The following is an 18771-nucleotide window of genomic DNA, read 5'->3' on the forward strand; positions in this document are numbered from 1 at the left end:
AGCTCAGCAAGGCCAGCTGGTCTCTCACTGCCCCATTACAGAGGACAGTAACCATCTAACTTAGAAACTAAACCAAAAAGAGGCTAAAAAGTATTCAGACCCCAATCTTTAGGAATGTTAAATATCTCAGCTGAAAAGGCTCCCTCTTCCTTGTTGTGCTGCTTCTGCAGCAAAGCCAGGCAGCTGTCTTACAATGCTCAACCAATGCTACCTAACAGCTTCAAGCAGGAAACAACATAACACACATATAAATGTTTGTTTGTGTGCTCATGGAATGTTTTTTTTGGGGGGTGGGCATGTTTTTTTTAAAGAAAAAAGAAGATTCTCTAGGAAGAAGATGCCCACCAAGGAGGGCATCTTCTCTGCCTGAAAAAAAATCATTGCTTGCAAAACTGCAGTTAGCCTACAGCAGTTAGCTGGGGCAAAGACTCAATATGAATCCAGTGCAAAGTCGGTACCATCATCCTTACAGCATCTGGTCTTCCCCCAAAATTCCCTTCCCAAACACTGACACTACCCAGACTTTCCTGACTGGCAAAACAGAGATATCACTTCAGTCTCTGATCTTGTCCTATCTGCAGATTATGAATTAGAATACTTCCCTAATTAGAGATCAACTGTGGAATTAGAAGGTGGGTTATTTTTAGCAATCATTTGACTGAGACGGACCTGCAGTCAGTTGTAAGTCACTGCTTTTTCTAAGACTACATTTTACACACCAACTTCCAATGCAACATTTAGTATCTCTTCAAAAGCTATGATCTATCAGTCATCTTTGCAGGGAAGAGAGGAAAAAGGAAGCAGCTATTATACAGCCAAGAAGAGACTTCTTAAGATCTTCAGGTTTCTCACTCAAAACCTAGAAAGAATGGCAAGAGAAGATGAAGAGGTCTGGAAAGGCACAGCCACCTTCCCACACCACTGGTGAAGACACAAGCTCAAGTAACTCATCCCTCTGACAGCTGTCATGTTGGAGTGGCATCTTTTATAGGAGTCGTAGAAGGCCCAGCGACAGCACACTGTACTGTTTTATGGCTCACCAGGTTAAAGCATGTCTCAGCCTGCCAGTGATTTTCTTCTTTTTTGGCACATTCCAATAAAGGAAGAAGAAAAAGCCCATGGAAGAAAGGCTCGGCTCAGAAACTTGCGAAGCCTCCTTGACTTGCAGGGCTTGCTGGAGACTGAGAATAAATAGCACCTCAGAAAAGCAGGTCTGTGTTACAGTATGTCCATGTTACAGGCCTCGGTGAGATGCACTGTGTACAGTCAAGCTGCTTCCCACTCCCCATCCCCTGCTGACAAGAATTACTTTCAGACTTGAAACCCAACAGTTTCGTCATCTTATTAAATTCCTTGTTCCTGGCTCAGATGTCTCTCATATGCATTAGTTAGATTACATCAACCACGAAGACCTGTCCATGAGCCACAGTGGATACAGCTCAAAGGAGGCCAGTCTGAGGGCTGTCTGAGTTTCTCCTCCCTTATTCACAGAAGCAGCAATGCAAACTGTGTGACAAAGCATAAGTATATGCTTTGTGGGGTCATGTGGAAAGGGAGATAATACCAAAGCACCAAGATGTAACTGGCAAACATACCCTCCTTGAGCAGAGCATCCACCCTGAAGAAGAACCTTCCCCGCAGCTTCCTCCCACAACCCCTGCACCAGGCACGGCCAGTAAAGACAGGCTAAGCCAAACCCATGCAGCTCTTACAAACCAGAGAGCCTAAATACAGCAGCTATGGAGCACTTGAAAAGGCAGCTGACAAGCAGCCAACCAGTAAGCTAACCAGCAGGATGCCTGCAGGGCATCACAGCCCTACTGAGTCTGTGCAAATCACCTGTAATACCACACAGTGAGAACATGCCACCTGAAAAAAACTCCCAGTGGGCATTCAAAGATGGATAAGACAGATTGAACACATGTCCCAGCTGACACGTAGAGCTCAAGTACACAGAGAAAGCAAACAACCATAACAAATGTCTAACAGACACAATGGAAGATGACAGCCAAGAATAAAATGCAAGATGTATCTAATTCACTTTCTATATAAGGAACTGATCCTGACTCAGCTTCCTTGCTCTCAAGTAGCTGGACGACACAATGCTATACTTGCTTCTTGCCAGGGTATCACTAACAAAGGAAAGTGAGTGAGAAATCTTATCTTGAATGAAACATGTTCAACAGCAGCTGAGCTGGGATCCTTGCCTTGTGGTTGGAGAAGTTGATATCAGCACCACTAGTGAATAAAAGTCTCGGCCTGGGTAGCTACAAGCACCTCAGGGTCCCGAAAACACCATATGCTTACCATGGGAGACTCCGATCCTGGGAAGAAGAAAACCACCAAAAGACTAGAAAGTATACATCAGACTTACCCTGCTGCATTTGGCATGTAGGCATGTAGAGGAAATGCTTCCACACTTCACTATGTGCATCTCAGATGCAGCCTTACTGAGCAGGGGTAAAAAGCAAGGAGCACTTAGGCAACACTGGTACAAGGCACAGGGCTCTGGCAGGGTCATCTCCTGCTCCTGTGAACATACAACTTTGCAGCTGCAGTTCTAGTCTATCACTTGCACATTGCCTTGCTAGAAACAAAGCCACACATTTCATTTAAGAAAGTAATCAGATGGATCAGGAAAGGTCGAAGAGGAATAATTTTGAACCTCTTGCCATTTAGAAAATACAACAGAGTTGCAAATCCCACCTTCTCAGTGGTTTGCCTGGAAAACATCACAGTGCAGTTCTCCTACAGTCCCAGGAAGGCACAGAAAAAGAATCTCATCTCTAAAAGGCCTTGGGAGCTGCAGAGCTCCGCAGGTGCACCAGAGCAGGACTCTTTCTCACACACCTGTCAAAGCATGTAGCAGCTTGTACAGAACAACATGGAGACCTTCCAAACCTTGCAACTTTGTGATGAAAGCAACCTGGGAATATTTCTGCAACATTTGAAAGACTTAACTCTAGCGGTCTCAGTCAGAAGTCACCCTCCCCTGTCAGGTCTGACACTAGGATGAAGGGTACAAAATAGCTGAACATCGCTGTCACAAGAATCACAGAAACAAAATACACATCTCATGCGAAGGAACTGCTAAAAGGCCATATATAGAGTTTTCATGCCCAAAAGCAATGAGATATTTCAAGGCTACAGTGTTAACACACTGCATAAGAACACTGATGCATTTAGAAGGCTGAAATTTGATCTCATTTTTATTGGCTTCTGCTTTGTTATTCCAAGAGCAAAGATAAAATCCCCTTCCATCTTCTAATCAAAGATGCTACTCTTTTTTGTTAACTCCCAAGATCAAGCCAGCCTGACAAGACTCCTGTAATTTTACAAGGGAATCTCTCCTCCCTCCACCCCCTTATGTTATCAAACATCAATTTTGTGAAGAGTCTGCTGCACCATGCCAGCTCTAATTTAGTAACAATACTTAACCTTTTCCCCTAGGCTCTCAGAAGGCTTTGCAATGGAAGAAGGCCATCCCACGGGCAGAAGGATTACCACAGTCTGATATCCCAGAGTTTGGTATCCTGTGGTTGCAGGCTTCATAAGGACCACTCACCCAAGTGAACCATCTTGTGTCTAAAAAAGTGCTATCTCCACAGGCTTCAGCTCAGGGTGAGGCTGCAGCTCTAGGTCATGACATTGGAATTTACATTCCCTTCTTTCTGTGATGACTCAAGTTCCAGCAAATGCTTTACATTTAGCCAGCAGGTTCAGAAGTTACTTGCAACGTGATTGTGTAAGTCCACTTCCCCTTGGAAAGCAGGCTAAAAAATATTTTTTAAAAAATAATAAGAATCTTACAAAAAAAATGATGCAGATGACAACTGAGTTGCAGGAAACTAAAGGTACACAGAGATGAAGTAGCTTAAACCAGAAAATACAGGCCAGAAGCAGGAACAAGACTCAGATTTCCTGTCTCTCACAACAAACCTTTAGCTGCAGGTGAACTTCCTCTTTTTAGAGCTAGACAGATTTTTTTTTCCTCTTTGCAACAAGACAGCATTTAGTTCAGCATGCATTTATGCTGTTTGGTATAAGAAAACCCTCTCATTTAGAGATCATTTGCAATGTCAAAGAGCAGCAGCTCCTCTGCAAGTCTTCAGTCTACTTGTTTGTTACATATGATAAGCATGCACGTATACACACACATTTTATAGAAGCAGGTTCAATGTAAATGGTTGGTCAAGGATTGTGCTAGAGAAAAAAAAACGTGACAACTGTCCTTTCTAGTCCTGGCACTTCCAGTTCAGATTTGGCAGGCAAGCTCTAGGATGAAAATGACCCTGAAAGCTATGATGACAATAATCACATTTAAACGGACAACATTTTGGATGCAGAACTACAAGGGAAACTCACTTCATTTAACAGAAAGGAATGAAAAAACAAAGCCTACTGTTAGAGCCAGACTGCTCCCATGTGTATTTTCCCCTCTGTCATCACCTACAGTAAACTATCACCTAGTGCTCTTCGCATTGTTCTGGTATGTCGGACTTCACCAGGCTTACTAAGAACAGAAAAGCCACTGCCAACTTTCACTTTCTATCTACTGTAGCAGAGTTCATCATGCTGTTAAGTGCAAGTCCCTTAAGAGTGGTTTGCTGAAGGAGGCCATGGGAAACAGGCGAGAAGGGGACAAAACCACACTCAGATAGGGCAAGAGGAGGCATTTGCAAGAATTTCTTGCTATAATGTGGCCCATGTTATGAAAGCATGGCAGAGCCCTATATTGCATCACTCCCTGTATTTCAATCCATCAGACTTCCCATAAATATATATATATACACACAGAAAAAAAATACATGTACACACACAGAGAAATATGCCACATTTTTCCATTAGCCTTCCTCTTCTGACTGATGCATTTGTAGTTACAAGAGATTATAACAAGGATTGTAGTGAATCACCCTCAATAGCACACTGCGCTTTTACAACTAGAAATAGAGGGATCAGAGAGATTAATCCTCTGTCCTGGATGACATGAGGAGCCAGTGACAGTGAAAGCAAATATAAATAGGCAGAGAAGGCTCTTTGTCTTGCTACAGCCCCCTTTGGTTTTGAAGGAGGCTCTTCCAACAAGAGATGCCTTAAGAGGTCATTATGAATGAAATTAAACAAAGCCAACCCTTTTGTAAGTGCTGCAGTAACTGGGAGAGGAGGAGCTCCCACTAATAAACCCCGTGACATCACCTTTCCTCTCCCAGGAAGGTAAAGGCCAGCCTCAGCCCCACTGCTAAACGAAGCACTTAAGATAGCAAGATTTGACCAAATACTTCCTCAGTACTTAATTGGAGCTATAGGGCAGGTTGTACACAGCAAGTCTGTTGCTTCCTGTTCAGTTAATACTACTCAAATGATCCTCTACAGGCAAAATTCACCCAAAAGTCATGTCTAGAAGTCAGTAATCTTTGGGGCTAGGTGTCACGGCAATATATGGACCCCCACTGCTGTCCCTGTGCAAATTCTTGTGTAACAAGAAAGCAGAACTTTGGCGACAAGAACAAGAGCACATCCACCCCTCCTGAAGCTGCACCGATGGCACAGAGTTATTAGCAGCAAGTCAGTCTGAGTGACAAATTATTCTGGTCATTAGAATCAGCAGATCAGACCCAGGGGAAGCCTATCTGTTTATTAAGAAATGTGTTTTTTTTTCCTACAGATGCTCGTCCTTGCAGGCTCAGTACACACAATAAAGAGGAACTGAAAGGCTTTTTAAAAATAAAGTACATTTGAGAGGAAGGGAGTCACCATGGATTCGTACGCTTTTTAAAAAATTAGCAACTTTGTGTTTAACCTTGTGTCCTTTTTTTTTTTCCCTTTTTCTTCTTCTTTTTTTGGTTTGTCACCCTAGTACCTTTTATCTTTCTTTTCCTCCCCTCTGTCTTATCTAACTCACCCTTTGATTCAAAGAGAAATGTTTCTCATCCTGTGTCCAAGGACATGACAGAAGTTAAGCTACCTGCTCACGATAGAACAGCTGGGAATATCTCTATTGCTGGTAATGAACCTCTTATCCCCAGTGGTGTGTAAATACATGATCTTACTAAAGCCGCAGCCAAACTGAGGGACAAACTCACCCTTAGTGGTTTTCAGTCACCTGTTAAATGACATTCCTAAATTCAATGCCTGTTTTTCCAAGGAGAAACTCTGGCATAGTTGTTCATGACCAGCCTCACCTGAAGATTGGACTGGTGACGTGTATTCTGTCCTCCTGACGCCTTTTGAAAGACACGCAGAAGCTTTAATGGGCAGACATTAAGGTGTACCTGACCGATACATAGGATTTACCTTCCCCAAAATGTACAGTATTTATATTCTATATTGATTCTGGCCACACATTCTGCAAGGTTTACAACTGGGATCCTTAAATGAGTCTCCAGGGATAAAGTCCTCATCTACTAGTTGACTTGATTTCATCAAACTATGGAAAATCTCAACCACAGTTTCTAGAATCTTTTAGTATTTTCCACCTGTTAGACATACACCTGGCATCAAAATTTCCAACGCTGTTTTCAGTCAAGTTCAATCAACTATGACGTTCTGCCTAGTCTCTGGTTAAATTCAAGATGTGCTACCAAGCTCTCCTACTTGCCTGCAGGTATCAAAGGTGACCCTGAGAGAGGCACCAAACCCAATAACCAGCAGGGCACATAATAAAGGCCAGCCTTCCCCCGGTCCCTGGGGAAAGAAATTGCAAGCACTAGAAACTGCTGATGGTTGAGATACTCTTGCTGTTTGTGAACTGTCTGGTGATGAGTTACATTTAAGAATAATACAGCTCTTAAAGTGTATCTTTAATTGCAAAAAGACTGTGCTTCCAAGGGCTCTTGTCCATTTACCTACCTCAGAACCAATAAACATGATGTAATCTGTTATTTGGCTTTTTAATGCTTCACATGAATGTGGTTAGATACCTTGACAAAAGACCCACAAAAATATTGTGGGAAGCAGTGAAAAGGAATCTGTTTTTGGAAATGATGAGTTCTTTGGACAAGTGGGTTTTTTTCAGTAAAAGCCAGACAACAGAACTAGTAAAACTGGCCCTAACTTAGTGAAGAGGGTTTCAAGGACACGGAGCTGTGAAACTTCACAATGAACAAAGCCCACCCAGCAAGTTTAATGCCAGCTCTGCTATGCCAAAGCAACCAAAGCAAGCTGCCACCAGATCTTTGCAGTCAACACACAAGTCAGCAAAACAGGAGTCACATTAAACCCTGCACGAGTTCTGTCTCACTATGGAAATTAATACAGCGAATTAGATGTGTGGTTTACATGGTTCACTCAGTTCCTGCAGCTGCTAGCACTAGATGCTCCAGAGAAAGAACTGCAGCAGACAGTAACTGCGTAGCTTGTTCCTCAGGAATATTTCCCCTCTAATACCTTATGTCCTAGGGGTGAAGTTTTTCCCAGACACGAAGTTTTCCATTCTTTATAGCCTTACTACAGCTTTACTATTCACTATTTGTCTGCCACATGCAAACACAGTGCAAGCACAATGACATCCAGGGCTCCTGCAAGCTCCTTCTTTCAAAGCCTGTTCATTTTTTAAAGTAGCTCAGCTACAGCCTCTTACAGAATACTAGTTAGACACTTCTACAGGATCAAGAGTTCCTTATATTTTCGGGGGAGGGAGGAAGGGAGGACCAGAGCAAAACAAAACAAAAAGTAAAAATAAATAAATAAATAAATAGGACACTCCGTTCCTGTTTTCATTTTTCCTGGCAAATGGCCAGGCTCACTCTATTCTTCACCATTTCTGGAGCTAGCTATCAGTCAGTCACATTAGGCCTGACTGCTTCTGAGGTGTATGGCAAGGAAGACCCATAGCAGGAGACTCTTTTTTCTTAGGCAGCAGAGTCAATTCAGGACTTGTAAGAACCACCTACCGCTCCTTACTTCAGCATTACTACTGGGAACTGCCACACTCCTACAGCGATCTGCCTCCCCCACCAATACAGTGTTTGGAAGAGCAATAAGGAAATCAGGCTGACAAAAGAAGAGACTTCGGTACATTGCCCAAAGTACATGTGACAGCCTCAGTAGCTTGGAAGATTGAGTCCTTTCACCCTTGAACATAGCAGAGTTGCTTGTCCAAAAGGTTAGACTTAAAATAACAGAAGTTTAAAAAAACCCAACAAAACCCCCAAAAACACCTCATCCTGAAAATATAGAAAGTTCATCCAGTGTGTTGAATTAATGTACCCTCATAACACTTAAGACTGGGCAAAAGCAGCCAGGGAACAGATGGATTTTCTAGCACTGGAATCATAACTGCCTCACCTGGACACCTCCACCAATTCTGGCCACATATCCATACATCAAGGCATGAAAAAGGTTGCAGCCTTTCTTCCAATGTGACACCTCAAAACAGAAAATTGCTTCTTTCAACTGATTTACCTCTATAAGCAAAACTGCTGACTAGGGCTGGCTGAAAGCCAAATTAAAAAAACAAACCAAAACAACAACAAACCCACCACCACCACCACCACAAAAAATTCACAATTCACTAAATATTTGAGTTCATAAAGCCACATGAAGTCCCCAGCAAAGAGACAGTTGTTCAGACTTCAGTAGTCCTATCAGTTTCAGCAACCATAGCAGGATCAATGAAGTCCCAAGCAAAGGGACAGTTGTTCAGACTTCTGTAGTCCTATCAGTTTCAGCAACTGTAGCAGGATCAAATCCTGGGGAATGTCTGCCTCACTTTCTCCGAGCAGCTACAGGGTTGCTCAGGGGAGTCTGGCATCAAACGGTTTGGGCCACAGCTGAGAAGCTGCGAACACCCCTCAGCAGGTATTATCCTGGGTGCTAGGGCATACCCTCGAGCCAGGACCCTCGACGTTTCCAGCAATCCTGGTCCAGAGGCAGACTTCGCAGAATGCTGCATCAGTTGAAATTCATCAGCACTGATAGGTTTCAAAGAAAACATCTTAAGTTTGGTAAATAAGCATTTTTCAAAGCAAACTTCTTTCCTCTGAAGATTTTCCACTAGAGCTCTTACTGGATCAACCTCAGCCTCATCTGACACTACTCCAGAACTAATTTCAGCAGCAAAAGTTCATAGAGAGCGCGGCTGCTTCAGCTGAAGTATTATTATCAGACCAGCTCTCCTCTTCCACCCCCATCTTCCTTCCAAGATCTCTTTCCACCTCCACTCAAGTTCTACCTAAATTGTCCCTTCTATATTTATGCTGCTGGGTTATTTCACAAAATCACTGTGCTTAGAAGTATACAAGACCTTTGCCAATGGCAGAGCCCGAGCTGCATGCCCTCTTGCACCGCAGTTTGAAACAAACTGATTTTGCATTGGCACGCTATAATTCTAGCTTTGCTTGCACTTCCAGCGTACTAAAAGAGGAAAAGTTAAAGCATTAACAGTTCAGAACAACCTGAGCATTACTCTCTCTGCCAACTAGCTCCAGGAAGCATGAAGGAATTCAGACTATTTCTCAGTCTGCCGTGAAAACTTCACGATTCGTTACAAACACGTTGTGACCGGCACACCTCGCGTGCAGTTTTCTCTCAGGTGTATCTTTGTTCCACATCGCTAACTGAATGCAAATTCGGGTCCTCCTCCTCCAAACCGGAGACCTAGTGCAAACACATGCTTCTCCCACCCACCTGATCCGCTCTCGGTGTCTCCTAAGCAATACTAATATTCCCAGCGCCAAGGCGCACACGGACGAGCCGAGGCTGAGCAGACAAAGGCGACGGAGGTGGGAAAGCCTCTTACCGGCGACTTAGGTGCCGCGTCCTCAGCTCCGACAGAGGAACAGCCCTCAACTCTCCGAGCGGAGCCTCCGCACCGGCCAACGACGGGAGGCTCCGCCGCAGCCTCCGCCCCACGGGCCGGCGGAGGCGACCCCCGCGCCGCGCCGCGCCGCACCGCGCTCCCTCCTGCCCCGGCCGCCACGCCACGCCACGCCACGGCGGCCGGTCCCACGGGAGGCAGCCGCGGGCCACGGCCACGCCGCCCCCGCACAGCTGCCTGTTGCTCGCTGCCGGCACCGACCGGCTTCCAGGAGGCGCCTCACCTGCGGGCGGGCGGTCCCGCCGCCGCCGGACCCGGAGGGGCGAGGCGGTGCCCGCGGGGGCGGGCCGAGCGGCGGCCGCAGGGCAGCGACCCCCAGCGCAGGCGGCCCCTTGCGCCGGCCGAGCGGCGCGGCGGGCAGCCCGCCCCGGGCTACCCCCGCGGCCCGGGCTACCGCCGCGGCCCGGCCTCCCCGCGCCGGAGGGGCGGCGGACCCGGCTCGGCCCCCGCCGCGGAAGCAGCGGCGGCGGCGGCGGCGGCTCCCCACGGCCAGGGCGGCGGCCGAGCCTACCTTGGTGCCCCGCACAGGGCCCGGGCCGGCGGCTCCTCTTCCGGCTGCGGCGGCTGCTGCTGCCCATGCCCGGGGCCGGGAGGCGGCGGGCCGTGGCGCTGGCGGGCCGGGGGGGGCGCTGGCAGGCTCCTGCGGGGCCGGGGTACCCCCGGCTCTCTCGCCCGGCTCCTGTTTACCGCTGCTCCCCGGCCGGCCGGGCTGCCTGTCAGCGCGCCGCCCCGCCCCGGCCCGCCCCCGCCGCCATGGCCCGGAGGAGGACGGGGAAGCGAGGCGGCCGCGCCGCCTCCGGGCCGCGGCTGGCCTCCGGCGGCGCAGGGTCCGACCGCCTCCCGGTTAAGCTTTCCTCCGCGCCCGGGACGCGGAGGGGCATTCCCCGTGCCCAGGTCCTGCGGGCACCTTCCACCCGAAACACGCCGCGCGGGGCCGGGAGGGCGCCTGGCACCTGCGCGGGCGGGGAGGCCGGGGCCGGGCAGCGGCGGCGAGCGACCGGGAACCGAAGGGTGAAAAGCGGCCGCGAAGCGAGTGGTCCGTGGCCGTCCTGAGCTTTGCCCTCACCCCCACCCCCTCCTGCCACGGGTCGTGACGCGAACGTCACGGCCGCGGCGAAAAGGGCTTGCTCTTCAGCGGCGTTGGAGGAAAATAGCTAAACTACCTACCTAAGGTGCCGTTTAACTTTTTTTAACCTTTACGTATGCTGTAGGCCAGAAGATACGAAGGTACAGCCACCTTCGTAAGGTGTTGTGGATTAGTTATTCATCTGCATGCTTCGATTTATCAGCAGGTTATGTAAACAAAAAGGTTTCAGAACTGAAAGGACGCTCATGAAGTCTGCCCCAGAGCTGTATCACGGTGCCATTCTCTCCGTTGCTGTTTTACACTTCCATTTTGCAAGCGGCATACTTGACTCATTTCTTGCTGAAGAGGAATCTCCTGAGATACGCTGGAACAGGCGAACTATGCTATGGAGGTGAATTATACAGGGAAAAAAACCCAAAGCGGGAGTTTTACAAGAAAATGCTAAGGGAGAGATTTCCTCTGTCCAGACATGGTATCTATCCCCCTTGGGCATAAGCAAAAAAGAACAGGAAGACAGGCAGCCTCGCTGAACCGTTTCTGTCAGTGCAGCACAGACAAGAAAGCAGATGCTATTAAGAGAAAAAACAGAGAGAAAACAAGGAGAGCTCCTGACTTGACATGCAAGTTCATTCACTAAGCCTAGTCTAAGTTTTTCATCTCCCGAGTCTGCACTTTTTCACATCAGTAATTTATAGGACTCCAGGGAGATCTCATTTACCCTCAGAGAACAGTGAGAAAAGCATGGAATGAGTAAGGTAACCCCTTTTGATGCAGAATACAACCACCCGCTACAGAAAAATGACATGTTACAATAGGTTTTCAGAGCACAGAGAAGCTGAACTGAAATTCTGTCATTACATTTCAGAGTGAGGACACAGCACGCCCATCTAGCGAAGGTGGGAGAAGCACCACCCACAGAGTACACGGTGTGTCTTCCCAGGTAGAGAAGGGTGCGTCTACACCTCCTATTTAGTCCTACATAGACTGAAGTTAAAAAAACAGATACTCTAGATTGTATCCCCTTATAAGATAGGGTATGGTAACATGCGTATGTGATGATAATCATGTCCTCTTGATAGGCAGTGTATCCTAATGCTGGCTTATAAGAGGATCAGTTTCCATCCTAAGCTGTACTGCTGGCTTACCTTGAGGCCACAGGGATATCTCAGAGGAGGCTGTTCTCTTCCTTCATACTCTGTCCATTTTGTTGTGTTTTGTTTGTTTTTTTTTTTTTTTTTAAAATCATTTTTCAGGCTAGGATTGTATCCCACTGTGGGAACAGCATAGCTCACCACCCAGTACTGTGTGCCAGACTAGGAAAGAGGCCTGTAGACACAACTAGAGTAGAAGTAGAAATTATACAGAAATACAGGTGCATAGAGGGCAGATTTTCCAGGCAAACTAGAATAACTAATGATTAAGCCTGAAATGAAAGAAGCTGCAATAAGCTACCAGTACAACACCCTTAATTCTCAAGGGGAGCAAAGTGCCTAAATTCCTGTGCAGATCTAAACCTTCCCTGTGTTTTGCAATTATTACTTGTCTCTATGCTTCCCCAGAAAGTTTGTCAAGTATTTTAACACATGTTGCTGTTTTTCAGTTAAAAGTCTCAGCAACCACCTCCTGGACACAGGACTGCAGAGCTAGGACTAAAGCCTCAACACTGAAGAGTAAGCACTACTGTGGAACATTCTCACTGCATGCCTCACAGCCCCCAGCAGAAAATGCGAACCTAAGCCTTTGCAAATGTTCCTCCCCCAGATTTGCAGCTAATTAAAAAAAATAGTGAAAAAAAGAATAAATTTAAGCTAAAGGCCATTAGTCAAATGGAAGTCTTAAAATTCTTCTAGCTAGCATTGCTGTTCACAATCTGAGTAGGAGATGCAAGGTTTTAAAAAAAACAAACAAACCAGGAACAGAGTATCTCCACTTTGCTAATTGGATACCTCTGGCTGCCTGTTAAGGGAAAACAGAAGTTGGGGAATATGTGCCTAGAAATGCGCGTCATGCTTACATGAAGATACGGATGGGTCTACAGAAAGAGCTGCCCCAATGCTCTGCACACAGGATCTAGACTGTGAGCATACACATGTGGCCTTTGTAAATAGTTGCCATCAACAGTGGCAACTATTATTTAAACTGTGTTTAAAGTCACAATAGGAGAAATACCTCTGTGCCCAGGAGACTCCAATTCTCTCTAGAAGCAGCACAGATCTAGTGCATGGTTATTAAGACTATGCTTTTCAGAAACACTTTTACTCCTTTTAGCAGGAAGACCTGAAAAGTTCGGGCAGAAACCCCAAATAGTAAGAACTACTGTACAACTGTGCCCTCTTTTTTGTCTTTAGTTATGACCATACATACACAGTAGTTATGTGGAAAAGCATAATCCATTTTTTCCCAGCTAATTAAAAATGATCTTTTTATTCTACAGTATCAGTCTGAGCACCTGCATGTTTCCATAGCAAGTCCACAACAGTTTAGGGGATTTCTTTAGAATTCCAGTGTGGTTTGGGTCTCCAAAGTTATTTAGATTTTCTGGGGAAAATACGTTTCCAAATGTAAATTCAAATTACCGCTACCATATATTTAATGAGCTACACTAGTCTCCTATGCTATCATCTTAAGAAATTGTAACACTTCCTTGCAGCTTTTTGTACAAAACCATGCAATATTATATCACTGTAATTAGAACAGCCATTGTAGACTCAGGGCTGGAAGCATCCCCAGAAGTTTTGCAAGGGATCAGACTTATATGAGGGACTGATGGGAGACTGTAAATCCCCAAAATCCACACCCCCAAAAGACTCCTTGCAAAGAATAGGCAGGTGTAAGTGCCTTCATGCACACAAATACGTACATGCTCATTCATTTCACATGCATTTACGTGAACCTGTGGCTATTGATTTAAAATGTAGAGAAACACACCTATTAGACTGAATAACAACTACTAAAAGAATGTAAGCCTGATGACTAGGAAGCTTTAAATCCAGACATACGCAGGCATGTGTTCACACATGCAAACATGACATGCATACAGACAGGCCAGGATGTGCTCCCCAAAGCTTTTTCTTTGCTAGTTCTTCTCCAAGTCAGCTTAGCTTCTTTACTTCTTTCCACCTGCATATCCTGAGCTGTGTGTTCCCCCATCTGTTCACTCTCTTCTATGCACATTGCTGGCAGAGATGAGGGAAATTTCTCCAGAAGTTCTCTCATGACCCCTGGTTTTACTGAAGGCAAGCCCAGGGTTCACTCCTTGGTGCACTGTTGTTCTGCTGTTTTCCGCCTGTGCTAGGTGAGCAAAATAGATTCTAGTAAGAGAAGGAAAAAGAGCAGCATTAGAGGAAGGTGGAAGGAACTGATGTGAATTCAAGTAGAAAGATGGAAGGAAATACAAATAAAGTTTATGTCCTTCCTGCCTGTTTTCCATTCATACAAGGATGACTTTAGCTTCTGAAAGGAAAAGGAAGGAAAACAACTTACCTCTGCAAGATCTGGAATTCCTGAAAACCTGTTATCAACATGCTTCACGCAGCATTGTTTTTAAGGCTGCTATACAGGATAGGTGGGAGCACTTTTTGCCATTCTTTCCCTTAGAACAGCAAGAAAACTAGATGCATCTTTCTTGCCAATTTTAGGAGGGAAATTATTTGCTGAGATTGTTTCAAGAATACAGAAAGTTGATTTCCTGATTCCCTGAAGAATAGGAAAGGAGCAACTACCAATGCCTTTCTTTGCCAGCCCAGAACATCAATATTATAACCAGGAATGTTCAGATATATGATGACTGAAAGATGTTCACTGTCTGAAAACTGCATTCTGCTACAGTACACGCAACAGCTTAGAACTGAAGAAGAAATTAGATGATGCGTGAGAATTGCACAGCAGGCACCTGAAAGGTGCTACAATACTGAACACACACTGTACAGTGTTAAAGCACTGACCCTTTGTTTGCAGGTTGAGAAGGAAGTAAGTCCAGAAGTGAGGCTACTCATCAAATATATACATGCAACATATCCAAAGAGCTGCAGCCACTGTAAAATGAACCATTTTTCTTTCTCATATCATTTATCTTTGTGAGGCCTATTTTCAGTGACTTGCAAGCAGTGACGCAGCAGAATATACTGTTCAAAGTCTGTTTAAGCAAGCAGCTCTTACCAGAAAAGCACCAGATTTCAAAGCTTGTATCACCTTTACTAAACAGAGCTCCAAGTAGGTGATTTGCAGACATCTTAACGAGTGTATTTGTAAAGTGGCTGAAATTTATCAAACTTCAGTTTCAGATGCAGGATATAAATTAGCACTGCAGTAAATACATTTTACTAAAACCTGGCCTTGGAAAATCACTAGGATGAGATCATTTGAAATCCATCTCTGAAACAGAGTGGCATCAGCCATTAAAGTCTCACTTGGAAAGCAACAGAAGGAAAAAGCATTCCTGCCTGCAAACCAGATTGCAACCTTTCTCCCAGTACAGTGATGTAAGACCCTTGTACATTGTGGATTCAGCAGACAATGACTGTAGCCAGCCCGACGTGCAGCAGGTTTAATTTTGCATGGTGCGTGACAAACAGGCATATGACTACACACCCCAGCAGACTTCAGCAACTCTTCACAGTCATGTGAGGGTGCCTTTGAAGGCTGACAAGATTGGATACAGCTTTGAATCTGTCTCAGAGCAGATAAGCTTCCACAGTCATAAAGCCTAACCCAGGCCTCATAAATACTATCCTCTGTAGAGGTGTTAATAGGGATTTTCTCACTGAGCCTCAAAACTAAGGAAAAGGTTGGCAAATGCAACCAACTGGCCTTTTAAGGTAATTTCTCTAGACAAAACTAGTTGTCTAGGTATGGGTGAACTGGGTCTAGGGTTAAGGCTTATAGCACTGCAAGTCATTTAGTATCCAGATAAAGGAAAAGTCTGTTTCTTAGTCCCTTCTTTGTACTCCAGTAAATTTAATGCTTATTCGAGGCAGGATATGCACTACTAGAAAAAAACTGAAGCTCAGTGACAAGTAATGCATCTCCAGAGGTCAGGTGGTACTGCAGCTGGGACTACAGCTCACCATTTTCTTCCCCTACTTCAAAAAAAAAAAAAAAAAAAAAATTTCCTCTTCTACTGATCTGAACTTGGAAAAGGGACCTGACTGGTGTGCTACACTTCCAGGATTGTTATGCAGACCATTCAGAAGTGTACAGAAAGTTATATTAACTTACTCCCCCCAAACCCAAATATGCAGAGGAGGAAAGACATTTTCTGAGCCTACCTCTTAGCAGTCAATATTTCAACTTTGGCTTTCCCCACTGCAATAAATAGATTGCATGCATCCAACATGCAGATGTGGTGAAGGCGTAATAATAGGCAGCCTGTTTCTGTGTAACAAAACCCACACATTATCTTCCTTATAAGCACAGCTATTGTGCTGAACTTAGCTAGTGTTCCCCTTACAGAGCTTTCCTACATTTTCTCCTCATACCCTTAACTAATGCTATTTATATCCTGTCCAGAGTACAGACAGATTAATAATACTAAGCATTTCTACAGGACCTCCCTTGGAAGAACCCTGGGCATATTTCACTAGATATTATTTTAATCACAATTTTAGAGGCTTCCATTGTAACAGTACTTTGAGCAGCTTAAAGCTAAATATACAAGACAGGAAAATGGGAATCAGGAACTGAAGAAGACAGAACGATCTCTGAAAGTATAGTGCAAAATTAGAGGAGATTCAGAGGACAGCAAGCATAATTAAGGCTCTGGATAGCAAAGACAGTGAATTGCTACCATAAAAAAAAAGATGAGTAAGATGAGATGTGATACAAACACAGAACATACTGAATGTTCAAGAGACACTTCTCCCTTTCTCATAACACTAGACCAAATAAATTTCAATTAAAAAATGGTAGGAAATTCAAAACTACAGTGAAAGAAAATGCTTTTCACATGAAACATAAATAAGTGAGACTGTGAATCTGTCAAGATTAAAAAATAGTTTTAAGACCTTTATGGGCCTCCAAATTAATATCATACTGTATGCTGAGACAGCAAGCTCTTCACAATTCCGACCAGTCATTAGCATAGGCAGTAAGATCCAGTGTTGAAAACAGGTTCCTGCATATTCGGTTACAGAAGAATTCTTGCACCTTCTTCTGAAGTGTCCGTTACCTCCTATTCTCAGAGACAGATGCTAGACTGGATAGATCTCAAGCTAATCCAATCTATTTTGATGAGTCCTACATTTCCCCTACAACAAACTACCTATGATCACTGGCAAGACAGACAATGCTAAGAAAAAATCCTGTCACTCAACTCTCTGTCTCAAGACCATGTTTAAAACCAAAGATATTTCATTATACACGTGTTGTAACTTCGCACCAGCCAGTACAGGTTTTTAGCAAACCACTACCATATCCCAAATATGGCCCATTACAGGCAACAGTTCCAGCACTTGACATTAAGTACAAATTAGATCTATGCAAAATAAATCCAACTCTACTGTTCAAACAACATGAGTTCAAGTAAAATAAAAAGACTGTCTGCACATTAAGTTTATGGACAAAAAAGGGAGAGAAAAAACATAATTGTTCAAATTTTTTAAAAGTCATATTCATTTGTTAAAAAACCCAAACAAAACCACAGAGAAAGAAGAGAGCGTGTTTTGAAACCCCTGTTTTTTCCTTTTGGAAAATTTCAGTGTTTTTATTTCCAACTCATTAACCCTCTTAATCATATGCCATGTAAATCATACTATTTTCGTGATTAGGTATTGTTTTGAATTTCTGATGCTGGGCAGAACACCTAATTTCAGCAATAATTCACCATCCAGATGCAATTAGAATACATAATCCTTATGTAGCTATATATACAGACACTATATATATGATACATCGTAATCAGCCCTACTGAAGGTTGGATTAAAAAGGATTGAAAGCAGCCTTAAAGTATCGGTTAGGAATAAATTTCAGTTGCTGAAGACCAGTAAAGCTTCTTGAATTGCAAGGTCAGAAAGGACATGTAGTAAGTAAGTAGTGGTCAGTTTGTTTGAGCAGTTACTGGTGTACACACCTCACACACCACTGAATTTATTCTTTCATATCCTCACCCTGTATCCATAAGAAAAAGAAAGCAATATTTGTCATTCTACAGTATGAAATTATAGGTAGAGGTAATATTTTTACTGCATATATAGCATCCAGCATAACTTAGCTAGCAGACACCTCTGAAATTCATACTTGAAGGGTTAGTGGGGAGGAATAGAGGAGGGCTCTTTATTCTGCAATATGTTAAGATTACCTAATAATTTACATCATAAAACCCAGCATACAATCGTATCTTTTTGAAGCACTCTTCCATTTCTTTCAAAGTTTTTTGAAAAACTTCAGAATTAGGAAAAGGGAAGGAACATATTCTATTGCTGACCTCCTCAGATCTGTTCAGCATGGGCTGAATAAGGTTCATAAAGAAATAACCAGTTTTCCTTATCTATGGTTTTCTTTGCAAATCTCATTATTGGACAAAACCAGAACTTTCGCCATTCTTAAATGCCTCCGCTGCCCCCTGGTGCCTCTTCTCTGCTGCTTCACACACAGAAGGCTAATACCTCAACAAATTCTCTGCCACAAAGTCCCTATGTAAGAAGTTAAACACAAACTATTGGACCACACTTCTAGATGCAGTTCTTCTGCAGACTGAAGCTTACAACAATTTCTTAAAAGGATCTGATTACTAGGCAAGCCTCATTCCTGCAAGATACTGCAGAACAAACAAAACCTCTCTCTCACACTGAACACTGCCAGGAGAAATTGCTCCAAATTAGCCAGAATACCGATGGACTGCACTGAAGATTTACAGTAAGCTGAGAAACAG

General features: G+C 44.3%; 1 protein-coding gene and 1 long non-coding RNA gene across 7 annotated transcripts in view; one reads left to right on the forward strand and one right to left on the reverse strand.

Annotated features, from left to right (window-relative positions):
* MARCHF8 (membrane associated ring-CH-type finger 8) overlaps positions 1 to 10505 on the reverse strand; it is a 103263-nt gene extending 92758 nt beyond the window's left edge. For 5 of the 6 annotated variants that reach the window (XM_049810973.1, XM_049810976.1, XM_049810972.1 and 2 more), the window contains exon 1: positions 10329 to 10505. The gene's annotated coding sequence lies outside the window, so the exon portion shown is untranslated. Of the gene's footprint in view, positions 1 to 9739; positions 9864 to 10328 lie in introns of those variants that run through there. The other variant, XM_049810971.1, reaches the window with a different exon arrangement.
* Positions 10506 to 10856: 351 nt separating this feature from the next.
* LOC126043144 (uncharacterized) lies at positions 10857 to 18771 on the forward strand. Its single transcript, XR_007507347.1, has 3 exons — positions 10857 to 10989; positions 11110 to 11295; positions 12505 to 18771. It is a non-coding gene; the product is annotated as an uncharacterized LOC126043144 (long non-coding RNA).

This window comes from Accipiter gentilis, chromosome 9 (genome assembly GCF_929443795.1).
Source record: "Accipiter gentilis chromosome 9, bAccGen1.1, whole genome shotgun sequence".
NCBI lineage: Eukaryota > Metazoa > Chordata > Aves > Accipitriformes > Accipitridae > Astur > Astur gentilis.